This window comes from Leptonotus elevatus, chromosome 5 (genome assembly GCF_054856555.1).
Source record: "Leptonotus elevatus isolate MCC_2025b chromosome 5, RoL_Lele_1.0, whole genome shotgun sequence".
In the NCBI taxonomy this organism is placed as follows: Eukaryota; Metazoa; Chordata; class Actinopteri; order Syngnathiformes; family Syngnathidae; genus Leptonotus; species Leptonotus elevatus.
Window position 1 is genome coordinate 22,801,815 of NC_141243.1, and position 12,773 is coordinate 22,814,587.

Sequence of the window (12,773 nt, forward strand, 5' to 3'; positions counted from 1 at the left end):
CAAAAAATGGCATGTTACCGGCCACTCAAATCTTTTATCTTCCTCGAGGTCTTTAGCCTAATCATGAAAGAGAAGGAACCATTGGTAGTTCAGTGGTAGAATTCTTGCATTCCATGCGAGAGGCCCGGGTTCGATTCCTGGCAAATGCAGCTTCGATTTAGTAATTCAACAGCATCTTAGTATGATATTGTTCAAATCTGTTCCTGCAATTAATGTAATCGTGATTGCAATGTATGGTGAAGTGAAGTTAGTACAGTATATCAGAGGTGGCTTCCATTTTTTTTTCTCATTGTAACATTGTCAACCGTTCGATCTGGAACGTTACTTCAGTCCCGAAAATATGACAGCAACTGTCAAAAAACCCTTGTTAAATAATCTGCCAGGCTGCCACACAAGACGAAAACAAACTACTAATGTCAGCTTTACATACACAACAAGTCACCAAAAAGCGGGGGAAGCATTTAGGCGAAGCGATCGCATGTAGTCAATTTAGCACAAACGCGCACGGAGGACGCATTTGGAGCGATGGGAGGACACTGACCCTCCGTTGACCCTGATACTGACTGTTGTTTGTGCTTATGCACCGAGCAGCTCAGAGAGAGTACCCAACCTTTCTGGAGTCCTTGGAAGGTATGCTGGAGAGCGCTCCCCCTGGGGACTCCCTCGTTCTGCTGGGGGACTTCAACGCTCACGTGGGTAATGACAGTGAGACCTGGAGGGGCGTGATTGGGAGGAACGGACCTCCCGATCAAAACCCAAGCGGTGTTTTGTTATTGGACTTCTGTGCTCGCCACGGACTGACCATAATGAACACCATGTTTAAACACAATGGTGTCCATATGTGCACTTGGCACCAGGACACTCTAGGCCGCAGTTCGATGATCGACTTTGTAGTATAGACGTAAAGTATATGTCTATTGTTCCGGCTGACGTGACCCTCATTAAAAAGGAGGAGCGTCGCCGGAAACGTGTCTCTCAGAACCTTCTAGCGCAAACCAATACGAGTGTCCTGAGTGACAAGCAAGCCTGGCAGTTGTTTGGGACTCAGAACCATAGTTACATACGTAACTTTCGTTCTATTTCGTCCCTCCCGGCCGCCAGGTGGCGCTGCTGAAAAAGTAAGGAACGCCGAATACAAGCGATGTCACGAAGACCCGGGAAAGTGTACCTCATAGAGGGGCCTCCGCCGGACCTCGAACCACATCCAGTGGATTAGGAGAGGTGACATCCAAGCTGTAGAATCTGGAGAACGCACAAGGAGACGACCAGGAAGCAGCCTCCAATGACACTCCTTTCAGAACTTCCGATGATGTAGCCACACCACTGGTGGAGTGACTGCGCACCCCAGGAGGAGGGGGACGACCAGGGACCCGGTACGACTGCTGAATCACCTCCCCGATCCAACGTGAGAGCCGTTGCTTGGATACAGCAGCCCCTTCGTTCGGGCTGTTGTAAGCCACAAAAAGCTGGGTGGATGCGCGGAAACCTGCCGTAGCATCCAAATAAGAGCGGAGCGCCCTCACAGGACAACAAAACCCCGTTTCCGTCAATCATCACTACTCACGAACAAGGTTAAGTCCTGGAACTGTCACTGACAGACGACCCATTTTTTTTTATGATCAGCAAACACCATTAAGCATTGGTAGTTCAGTGGTTGAATTCTCGCTTGCCATGTGAGAGGCCCGGGTTCGATTCCCGGCCAATGCAGTTTAGATTTAGTCAAGTGACAGCAGCTTAGTAGGAATTTGTTCAATTCTGCTCCTGCAATGAATGTAATCGCGAATGCAATGTATGGTTATCGCCGAGTGAAGTTACTGCAATATATCAGAGGTGGCTTCTTTATTGATTTTTCAATGTAACATTGTCAACCGTTATCTCCAAGTGTTGTTACCACAAAGGATCGTTATCACATTATACAGTTCCTTAACATTATTGCAGTGTTGGTATCACAATATATCATTATTGTTATTATTATATATTATTATTGCAATACACACATTGTAACAATAGTCCAAGAACAGTAGAATGACATGTCCCTTCAAAAATGTTTTACCTTGGTGGAGGTTTGACAGACTGTTGACTAAGAGCAATAAGCATTGGTTGTTCAGTGGTAGAATTCTCGCTTCCCATGTGAGAGGCCCGGGTTCGATTCCCGGCCAATGCAGTCTATCTTATGTAGCGATAATTGATGTTGTCTTTTGGACGAACGAGCAATTTGATCAGCGCTTGAGGAAGTCGTAATTCCCTCAATCGCCTATAGGGGCACCACGTTATGTTTACTTTCAGTTTTGGAGAAACGCAACGAATAAAATCTAAATCCTCATTTATTTATTCATAATCTGATGTCGCCACATTCGATGTTCGTGGTTCTTTGTATTACTAAAATAATAAAAAAGTTGAAAAATGGCTGGAATGTACTGACCGGGATTCCAACGGACCTTTGGTTAATTTTGTTTATGGTTTTTCAAGCAAACTTGGCAGGGGTGGAGATTGAGCTTTCCGATAAAATACTTTGGTGCCATAAACCTGTGGTTCTGGCTGGTGAAAAGCAAACATTCACATCCTGGTGACATGGCCGGTGGTTGACTTCAAAAGGGTGTAATCTCTGTTGGGCTGTCTCTGGCTTAGGTAGAAAGGGGGAGAGCGGAGACCTCTCAGCCCCACCCCAGGTTGACCTTGCGCATATTTCTAAGAGTGAAATGTTGAGTGAAGGGAGAAAAAAAATGAGGGTGACTGGCAATGGTCGTTACACTTTACACAGGTACAACCCATTGGGTAAACAGAATTAAGCATTGGTAGTTCAATGGTAGAATTCTCTTTTGCCATGTGGGAGGCCCGGGTTCGATTCCCGGCCAATGCACAACTTCTCGTAATCAATTGTTATTATTATGGATTGTGATCCCAACGTGTAGTTAATTACCATCATTGTTTTCTCGTTATCATACCCCCTCAAGCAAAAGTCTCATATCAGCGTGACACATGTCTAAGATAGACTTTTCTATTGTTTTTCGTTTATGAACTATCGTGTGATGATTTTGGCTTATTCTATTTGTGTCATCCTGTAAAATTGCACTCTACATTCCAAAAAATGGCATGTTACCGGCCACTCAAATCTTTTATCTTCCTCGAGGTCTTTAGCCTAATCATGAAAGAGAAGGAAGCATTGGTAGTTCAGTGGTAGAATTCTTGCATTATATGCGAGAGGCCCGGGTTCGATTCCTGGCAAATGCAGCTTCGATTTAGTAATTCAACAGCATCTTAGTATGATATTGTTCAAATCTGTTCCTGCAATTAATGTAATTGTGATTGCAATGTATGGTGAAGTGAAGTTAGTACAGTATATCAGAGGTGGCTTCCGTTTTTTTTCTCATTGTAACATTGTCAACCGTTCGATCTGGAACGTTACTTCAGTCCCGAAAATATGACAGCAACTGTCAAAAAACCCTTGTTAAATAATCTGCCAGGCTGCCACACAAGACGAAAACAAACTACTAATGTCAGCTTTACATACACAACAAGTCACCAAAAAGCGGGGGAAGCATTTAGGCGAAACGATCGCATATAGTCAATTTAGCACAAACGCGCACGGAGGACGCATTTGGAGCGATGGGAGGACACTGACCCTCCGTTGACCCTGATACTGACTGTTGTTTGTGCTTATGCACCGAGCAGCTCAGAGAGTGTACCCAACCTTTCTGGAGTCCTTGGAAGGTATGCTGGAGAGCGCTCCCCCTGGGGACTCCCTCGTTCTGCTGGGGGACTTCAACGCTCACGTGGGTAATGACAGTGAGACCTGGAGGGGCGTGATTGGGAGGAACGGACCTCCCGATCTAAACCCAAGCGGTGTTTTGTTATTGGACTTCTGTGCTCGCCACGGACTGACCATAATGAACACCATGTTTAAACACAATGGTGTCCATATGTGCACTTGGCACCAGGACACTCTAGGCCGCAGTTCGATGATCGACTTTGTAGTATAGACGTAAAGTATATGTCTATTGTTCCGGCTGACGTGACCCTCATGTATAAAGGAGGAGCGTCGCCGGAAACGTGTCTCTCAGAACCTTCTAGCGCAAACCAATACGAGTGTCCTGAGTGACAAGCAAGCCTGGCAGTTGTTTGGGACTCAGAACCATAGTTACATACGTAACTTTCGTTCTATTTCGTCCCTCCCGGCCGCCAGGTGGCGCTGCTGAAAAAGGAAGGAACGCCGAATACAAGCGATGTCACGAAGACCCGGGAAAGTGTACCTCATAGAGGGGCCTCCGCCGGACCTCGAACTACATCCAGTGGATTAGGAGAGGTGACATCCAAGCTGTAGAATCTGGAGAACGTGCAAGGAGACGACCAGGAAGCAGCCTCCAATGACACTCCTTTCAGAACTTCCGATGATGTAGCCACACCCCTGGTGGAGTGACTGCGCACCCCAGGAGGAGGGGGACGACCAGGGACCTGGTACGACTGCTGAATCACCTCCCCGATCCAACGTGAGAGGCGTTGCTTGGATACAGCAGCCCCTTCGTTCGGGCTGTTGTAAGCCACAAAAAGCTGGGTGGATGCGCGGAAACCTGCCGTAGCATCCAAATAGGAGCGGAGCGCCCTCACAGGACAACAAAACCCCGTTTCCGTCAATCATCACTACTCACGAACAAGGTTAAGTCCTGGAACTGTCACTGACAGACGACCCATTTTTTTTTATGATCAGCAAACACCATTAAGCATTGGTAGTTCAGTGGTTGAATTCTCGCTTGCCATGTGGGAGGCCCGGGTTCGATTCCCGGCCAATGCAGTTTAGATTTAGTCAAGTGACAGCAGCTTAGTAGGAATTTGTTCAATTCTGCTCCTGCAATGAATGTAATCGCGAATGCAATGTATGGTTATCGCCGAGTGAAGTTACTGCAATATATCAGAGGTGGCTTCTTATTGATTTTTCAATGTAACATTGTCAACCGTTATCTCCAAGTGTTGTTACCGCAAAGGATCGTTATCACATTATACAGTTCCTTAACATTATTGCAGTGTTGGTATCACAATATATCATTATTGTTATTATTATATATTATTATTGCAATACACACATTGTAACAATAGTCCAAGAACAGTAGAATGACATGTCCCTTCAAAAATGTTTTACCTTGGTGGAGGTTTGACAGACTGTTGACTAAGAGCAATAAGCATTGGTTGTTCAGTGGTAGAATTCTCGCTTCCCATGTGAGAGGCCCGGGTTCGATTCCCGGCCAATGCAGTCTATCTTATGTAGCGATAGTTGATGTTGTCTTTTGGACGAACGAGCAATTTGATCAGCGCTTGAGGAAGTCGTAATTCCCTCAATCGCCTATAGGGGCACCACGTTATGTTTACTTTCAGTTTTGGAGAAACGCAACGAATAAAATCTAAATCCTCATTTATTTATTCATAATCTGAAGTCGCCACATTCGATGTTCGTGGTTCTTTGTATTACTAAAATAATAAAAAAGTTGAAAAATGGCTGGAATGTACTGACCGGGATTCCAACGGACCTTTGGTTAATTTTGTTTATGGTTTTTCAAGCAAACTTGGCAGGGGTGGAGATTGAGCTTTCCGATAAAATACTTTGGTGCCATAAACCTGTGGTTCTGGCTGGTGAAAAGCAAACATTCACATCCTGGTGACATGGCCGGTGGTTGACTTCAAAAGGGTGTAATCTCTGTTGGGCTGTCTCTGGCTTAGGTAGAAAGGGGGAGAGCGGAGACCTCTCAGCCCCACCCCAGGTTGACCTTGCGCATATTTCTAAGAGTGAAATGTTGAGTGAAGGGAGAAAAAAAATGAGGGTGACTGGCAATGGTCGTTACACTTTACACAGGTACAACCCATTGGGTAAACAGAATTAAGCATTGGTAGTTCAATGGTAGAATTCTCTTTTGCCATGTGGGAGGCCCGGGTTCGATTCCCGGCCAATGCACAACTTCTCGTAATCAATTGTTATTATTATGGATTGTGATCCCAACGTGTAGTTATTTACCATCATTGTTTTCTCGTTATCATACCCCCTCAAGCAAAAGTCTCATATCAGCGTGACACATGTCTAAGATAGACTTTTCTATTGTTTTTCGTTTATGAACTATCGTGTGATGATTTTGGCTTATTCTATTTGTGTAATCCTGTAAAATTGCACTCTACATTCCAAAAAATGGCATGTTACCGGCCACTCAAATCTTTTATCTTCCTCGAGGTCTTTAGCCTAATCATGAAAGAGAAGGAAGCATTGGTAGTTCAGTGGTGGAATTCTTGCATTCCATGCGAGAGGCCCGGGTTCGGTTCCTGGCAAATGCAGCTTAGATTTAGTAATTCAACAGCATCTTAGTATGATATTGTTCAAATCTGTTAATGCAATTAATGTAATTGTGATTGCAATGTATGGTGAAGTGAAGTTAGTACAGTATATCAGAGGTGGCTTCCATTTTTTTTTCTCATTGTAACATTGTCAACCGTTCGATCTGGAACGTTACTTCAGTCCCGAAAATATGACAGCAACTGTCAAAAAACCCTTGTTAAATAATCTGCCAGGCTGCCACACAAGACGAAAACAAACTACTAATGTCAGCTTTACATACACAACAAGTCACCAAAAAGCGGGGGAAGCATTTAGGCGAAGCGATCGCATATAGTCAATTTAGCACAAACGCGCACGGAGGACGCATTTGGAGCGATGGGAGGACACTGACCCTCCGTTGACCCTGATACTGACTGTTGTTTGTGCTTATGCACCGAACAGCAGCTCAGAGAGAGTACCCAACCTTTCTGGAGTCCTTGGAAGGTATGCTGGAGAGCGCTCCCCCTGGGGACTCCCTCGTTCTGCTGGGGGACTTCAACGCTCACGTGGGTAATGACAGTGAGACCTGGAGGGGCGTGATTGGGAGGAACGGACTTCCCGATCAAAACCCAAGCGGTGTTTTGTTATTGGACTTCTGTGCTCGCCACGGACTGACCATAATGAACACCATGTTTAAACACAATGGTGTCCATATGTGCACTTGGCACCAGGACACTCTAGGCCGCAGTTCGATGATCGACTTTGTAGTATAGACGTAAAGTATATGTCTATTGTTCCGGCTGACGTGACCCTCATGTATAAAGGAGGAGCGTCGCCGGAAACGTGTCTCTCAGAACCTTCTAGCGCAAACCAATACGAGTGTCCTGAGTGACAAGCAAGCCTGGCAGTTGTTTGGGACTCAGAACCATAGTTACATACGTAACTTTCGTTCTATTTCGTCCCTCCCGGCCGCCAGGTGGCGCTGCTGAAAAAGGAAGGAACGCCGAATACAAGCGATGTCACGAAGACTCGGGAAAGTGTACCTCATAGAGGGGCCTCCGCCGGACCTCGAACCACATCCAGTGGATTAGGAGAGGTGACATCCAAGCTGTAGAATCTGGAGAACGTGCAAGGAGACGACCAGGAAGCAGCCTCCAATGACACTCCTTTCAGAACTTCCAATGATGTAGCCACACCCCTGGTGGAGTGACTGCGCACCCCAGGAGGAGGGGGACGACCAGGGACCCGGTACGACTGCTGAATCACCTCCCCGATCCAACGTGAGAGCCGTTGCTTGGATACAGCAGCCCCTTCATTCGGGCTGTTGTAAGCCACAAAAAGCTGGGTGGATGCGCGGAAACCTGCCGTAGCATCCAAATAGGAGCGGAGCGCCCTCACAGGACAACAAAACCCCGTTTCCGTCAATCATCACTACTCACGAACAAGGTTAAGTCCTGGAACTGTCACTGACAGACGACCCATTTTTTTTTATGATCAGCAAACACCATTAAGCATTGGTAGTTCAGTGGTTGAATTCTCGCTTGCCATGTGAGAGGCCCGGGTTCGATTCCCGGCCAATGCAGTTTAGATTTAATCAAGTGACAGCAGCTTAGTAGGAATTTGTTCAATTCTGCTCCTGCAATGAATGTAATCGCGAATGCAATGTATGGTTATCGCCGAGTGAAGTTACTGCAATATATCAGAGGTGGCTTCTTTATTGATTTTTCAATGTAACATTGTCAACCGTTATCTCCAAGTGTTGTTACCGCAAAGGATCGTTATCACATTATACAGTTCCTTAACATTATTGCAGTGTTGGTATCACAATATATCATTATTGTTATTATTATATATTATTATTGCAATACACACATTGTAACAATAGTCCAAGAACAGTAGAATGACATGTCCCTTCAAAAATGTTTTACCTTGGTGGAGGTTTGACAGACTGTTGACTAAGAGCAATAAGCATTGGTTGTTCAGTGGTAGAATTCTCGCTTCCCATGTGAGAGGCCTGGGTTCGATTCCCGGCCAATGCAGTCTATCTTATGTAGCGATAGTTGATGTTGTCTTTTGGACGAACGAGCAATTTGATCAGCGCTTGAGGAAGTCGTAATTCCCTCAATCGCCTATAGGGGCACCACGTTATGTTTACTTTCAGTTTTGGAGAAACGCAACGAATAAAATCTAAATCCTCATTTATTTATTCATAATCTGAAGTCGCCACATTTGATGTTCGTGGTTCTTTGTATTACTAAAATAATAAAAAAGTTGAAAAATGGCTGGAATGTACTGACCGGGATTCCAACGGACCTTTGGTTAATTTTGTTTATGGTTTTTCAAGCAAACTTGGCAGGGGTGGAGATTGAGCTTTCCGATAAAATACTTTGGTGCCATAAACCTGTGGTTCTGGCTGGTGAAAAGCAAACATTCACATCCTGGTGACATGGCCGGTGGTTGACTTCAAAAGGGTGTAATCTCTGTTGGGCTGTCTCTGGCTTAGGTAGAAAGGGGGAGAGCGGAGACCTCTCAGCCCCACCCCAGGTTGACCTTGCGCATATTTCTAAGAGTGAAATGTTGAGTGAAGGGAGAAAAAAAATGAGGGTGACTGGCAATGGTCGTTACACTTTACATAGGTACAACCCATTGGGTAAACAGAATTAAGCATTGGTAGTTCAATGGTAGAATTCTTGCTTGCCATGTGGGAGGCCCGGGTTCGATTCCCGGCCAATGCACGACTTCTCGTAATCAATTGTTATTATTATGGATTGTGATCCCAACGTGTAGTTATTTACCATCATTGTTTTCTCGTTATCATACCCCCTCAAGCAAAAGTCTCATATCAGCGTGACACATGTCTAAGATAGACTTTTCTATTGTTTTTCGTTTATGAACTATCGTGTGATGATTTTGGCTTATTCTATTTGTGTCATCCTGTAAAATTGCACTCTACATTCCAAAAAATGGCATGTTACCGGCCACTCAAATCTTTTATCTTCCTCGAGGTCTTTAGCCTAATCATGAAAGAGAAGGAAGCATTGGTAGTTCAGTGGTGGAATTCTTGCATTCCATGCGAGAGGCCCGGGTTCGGTTCCTGGCAAATGCAGCTTAGATTTAGTAATTCAACAGCATCTTAGTATGATATTGTTCAAATCTGTTAATGCAATTAATGTAATTGTGATTGCAATGTATGGTGAAGTGAAGTTAGTACAGTATATCAGAGGTGGCTTCCATTTTTTTTTCTCATTGTAACATTGTCAACCGTTCGATCTGGAACGTTACTTCAGTCCCGAAAATATGACAGCAACTGTCAAAAAACCCTTGTTAAATAATCTGCCAGGCTGCCACACAAGACGAAAACAAACTACTAATGTCAGCTTTACATACACAACAAGCCACCAAAAAGCGGGGGAAGCATTTAGGCGAAGCGATCGCATATAGTCAATTTAGCACAAACGCGCACGGAGGACGCATTTGGAGCGATGGGAGGACACTGACCCTCCGTTGACCCTGATACTGACTGTTGTTTGTGCTTATGCACCGAACAGCAGCTCAGAGAGAGTACCCAACCTTTCTGGAGTCCTTGGAAGGTATGCTGGAGAGCGCTCCCCCTGGGGACTCCCTCGTTCTGCTGGGGGACTTCAACGCTCACGTGGGTAATGACAGTGAGACCTGGAGGGGCGTGATTGGGAGGAACGGACTTCCCGATCAAAACCCAAGCGGTGTTTTGTTATTGGACTTCTGTGCTCGCCACGGACTGACCATAATGAACACCATGTTTAAACACAATGGTGTCCATATGTGCACTTGGCACCAGGACACTCTAGGCCGCAGTTCGATGATCGACTTTGTAGTATAGACGTAAAGTATATGTCTATTGTTCCGGCTGACGTGACCCTCATGTATAAAGGAGGAGCGTCGCCGGAAACGTGTCTCTCAGAACCTTCTAGCGCAAACCAATACGAGTGTCCTGAGTGACAAGCAAGCCTGGCAGTTGTTTGGGACTCAGAACCATAGTTACATACGTAACTTTCGTTCTATTTCGTCCCTCCCGGCCGCCAGGTGGCGCTGCTGAAAAAGGAAGGAACGCCGAATACAAGCGATGTCACGAAGACTCGGGAAAGTGTACCTCATAGAGGGGCCTCCGCCGGACCTCGAACCACATCCAGTGGATTAGGAGAGGTGACATCCAAGCTGTAGAATCTGGAGAACGTGCAAGGAGACGACCAGGAAGCAGCCTCCAATGACACTCCTTTCAGAACTTCCAATGATGTAGCCACACCCCTGGTGGAGTGACTGCGCACCCCAGGAGGAGGGGGACGACCAGGGACCCGGTACGACTGCTGAATCACCTCCCCGATCCAACGTGAGAGCCGTTGCTTGGATACAGCAGCCCCTTCATTCGGGCTGTTGTAAGCCACAAAAAGCTGGGTGGATGCGCGGAAACCTGCCGTAGCATCCAAATAAGAGCGGAGCGCCCTCACAGGACAACAAAACGCCGTTTCCGTCAATCATCACTACTCACGAACAAGGTTAAGTCCTGGAACTGTCACTGACAGACGACCCATTTTTTTTTATGATCAGCAAACACCATTAAGCATTGGTAGTTCAGTGGTTGAATTCTCGCTTGCCATGTGAGAGGCCCGGGTTCGATTCCCGGCCAATGCAGTTTAGATTTAATCAAGTGACAGCAGCTTAGTAGGAATTTGTTCAATTCTGCTCCTGCAATGAATGTAATCGCGAATGCAATGTATGGTTATCGCCGAGTGAAGTTACTGCAATATATCAGAGGTGGCTTCTTTATTGATTTTTCAATGTAACATTGTCAACCGTTATCTCCAAGTGTTGTTACCGCAAAGGATCGTTATCACATTATACAGTTCCTTAACATTATTGCAGTGTTGGTATCACAATATATCATTATTGTTATTATTATATATTATTATTGCAATACACACATTGTAACAATAGTCCAAGAACAGTAGAATGACATGTCCCTTCAAAAATGTTTTACCTTGGTGGAGGTTTGACAGACTGTTGACTAAGAGCAATAAGCATTGGTTGTTCAGTGGTAGAATTCTCGCTTCCCATGTGAGAGGCCCGGGTTCGATTCCCGGCCAATGCAGTCTATCTTATGTAGCGATAGTTGATGTTGTCTTTTGGACGAACGAGCAATTTGATCAGCGCTTGAGGAAGTCGTAATTCCCTCAATCGCCTATAGGGGCACCACGTTATGTTTACTTTCAGTTTTGGAGAAACGCAACGAATAAAATCTAAATCCTCATTTATTTATTCATAATCTGAAGTCACCACATTCGATGTTCGTGGTTCTTTGTATTACTAAAAGAATAAAAAAGTTGAAAAATGGCTGGAATGTACTGACCGGGATTCCAACGGACCTTTGGTTAATTTTGTTTATGGTTTTTCAAGCAAACTTGGCAGGGGTGGAGATTGAGCTTTCCGATAAAATACTTTGGTGCCATAAACCTGTGGTTCTGGCTGGTGAAAAGCAAACATTCACATCCTGGTGACATGGCCGGTGGTTGACTTCAAAAGGGTGTAATCTCTGTTGGGCTGTCTCTGGCCTAGGTAGAAAGGGGGAGAGCGGAGACCTCTCAGCCCCACCCCAGGTTGACCTTGCGCATATTTCTAAGAGTGAAATGTTGAGTGAAGGGAGAAAAAAAATGAGGGTGACTGGCAATGGTCGTTACACTTTACACAGGTACAACCCATTGGGTAAACAGAATTAAGCATTGGTAGTTCAATGGTTGAATTCTTGCTTGCCATGTGGGAGGCCCGGGTTCGATTCCCGGCCAATGCACGACTTCTCGTAATCAATTGTTATTATTATGGATTGTGATCCCAACGTGTAGTTATTTACCATCATTGTTTTCTCGTTATCATACCCCCTCAAGCAAAAGTCTCATATCAGCGTGACACATGTCTAAGATAGACTTTTCTATTGTTTTTCGTTTATGAACTATCGTGTGATGATTTTGGCTTATTCTATTTGTGTCATCCTGTAAAATTGCACTCTACATTCCAAAAAATGGCATGTTACCGGCCACTCAAATCTTTTATCTTCCTCGAGGTCTTTAGCCTAATCATGAAAGAGAAGGAAGCATTGGTAGTTCAGTGGTGGAATTCTTGCATTCCATGCGAGAGGCCCGGGTTCGGTTCCTGGCAAATGCAGCTTAGATTTAGTAATTCAACAGCATCTTAGTATGATATTGTTCAAATCTGTTAATGCAATTAATGTAATTGTGATTGCAATGTATGGTGAAGTGAAGTTAGTACAGTATATCAGAGGTGGCTTCCATTTTTTTTTCTCATTGTAACATTGTCAACCGTTCGATCTGGAACGTTACTTCAGTCCCGAAAATATGACAGCAACTGTCAAAAAACCCTTGTTAAATAATCTGCCAGGCTGCCACACAAGACGAAAACAAACTACTAATGTCAGCTTTACATACACAACAAG

General features: G+C 44.9%; 12 non-coding genes across 12 annotated transcripts; all 12 read left to right on the forward strand.

Annotated features, from left to right (window-relative positions):
* The first annotated feature begins 1,636 nt into the window (after window positions 1–1,636).
* Window positions 1,637–1,707, forward strand: trnag-gcc (transfer RNA glycine (anticodon GCC)). The gene has a single exon. It is a non-coding gene; the product is annotated as a tRNA-Gly (tRNA).
* A 386-nt stretch (window positions 1,708–2,093) lies between these two features.
* Window positions 2,094–2,164, forward strand: trnag-ccc (transfer RNA glycine (anticodon CCC)). The gene has a single exon. It is a non-coding gene; the product is annotated as a tRNA-Gly (tRNA).
* Window positions 2,165–2,789: 625 nt separating this feature from the next.
* trnag-gcc (transfer RNA glycine (anticodon GCC)) lies at window positions 2,790–2,860 on the forward strand. Its single transcript has one exon. It is a non-coding gene; the product is annotated as a tRNA-Gly (tRNA).
* Window positions 2,861–4,718: 1,858 nt separating this feature from the next.
* Window positions 4,719–4,789, forward strand: trnag-gcc (transfer RNA glycine (anticodon GCC)). The gene has a single exon. It is a non-coding gene; the product is annotated as a tRNA-Gly (tRNA).
* A 385-nt stretch (window positions 4,790–5,174) lies between these two features.
* trnag-ccc (transfer RNA glycine (anticodon CCC)) lies at window positions 5,175–5,245 on the forward strand. Its single transcript has one exon. It is a non-coding gene; the product is annotated as a tRNA-Gly (tRNA).
* Window positions 5,246–5,870: 625 nt separating this feature from the next.
* trnag-gcc (transfer RNA glycine (anticodon GCC)) lies at window positions 5,871–5,941 on the forward strand. Its single transcript has one exon. It is a non-coding gene; the product is annotated as a tRNA-Gly (tRNA).
* A 1,862-nt stretch (window positions 5,942–7,803) lies between these two features.
* Window positions 7,804–7,874, forward strand: trnag-gcc (transfer RNA glycine (anticodon GCC)). Its single transcript has one exon. It is a non-coding gene; the product is annotated as a tRNA-Gly (tRNA).
* Window positions 7,875–8,260: 386 nt separating this feature from the next.
* trnag-ccc (transfer RNA glycine (anticodon CCC)) lies at window positions 8,261–8,331 on the forward strand. Its single transcript has one exon. It is a non-coding gene; the product is annotated as a tRNA-Gly (tRNA).
* A 625-nt stretch (window positions 8,332–8,956) lies between these two features.
* Window positions 8,957–9,027, forward strand: trnag-gcc (transfer RNA glycine (anticodon GCC)). The gene has a single exon. It is a non-coding gene; the product is annotated as a tRNA-Gly (tRNA).
* A 1,862-nt stretch (window positions 9,028–10,889) lies between these two features.
* On the forward strand, window positions 10,890–10,960 carry trnag-gcc (transfer RNA glycine (anticodon GCC)). Its single transcript has one exon. It is a non-coding gene; the product is annotated as a tRNA-Gly (tRNA).
* A 386-nt stretch (window positions 10,961–11,346) lies between these two features.
* Window positions 11,347–11,417, forward strand: trnag-ccc (transfer RNA glycine (anticodon CCC)). The gene has a single exon. It is a non-coding gene; the product is annotated as a tRNA-Gly (tRNA).
* A 625-nt stretch (window positions 11,418–12,042) lies between these two features.
* Window positions 12,043–12,113, forward strand: trnag-gcc (transfer RNA glycine (anticodon GCC)). Its single transcript has one exon. It is a non-coding gene; the product is annotated as a tRNA-Gly (tRNA).
* Window positions 12,114–12,773: the final 660 nt, after the last annotated feature.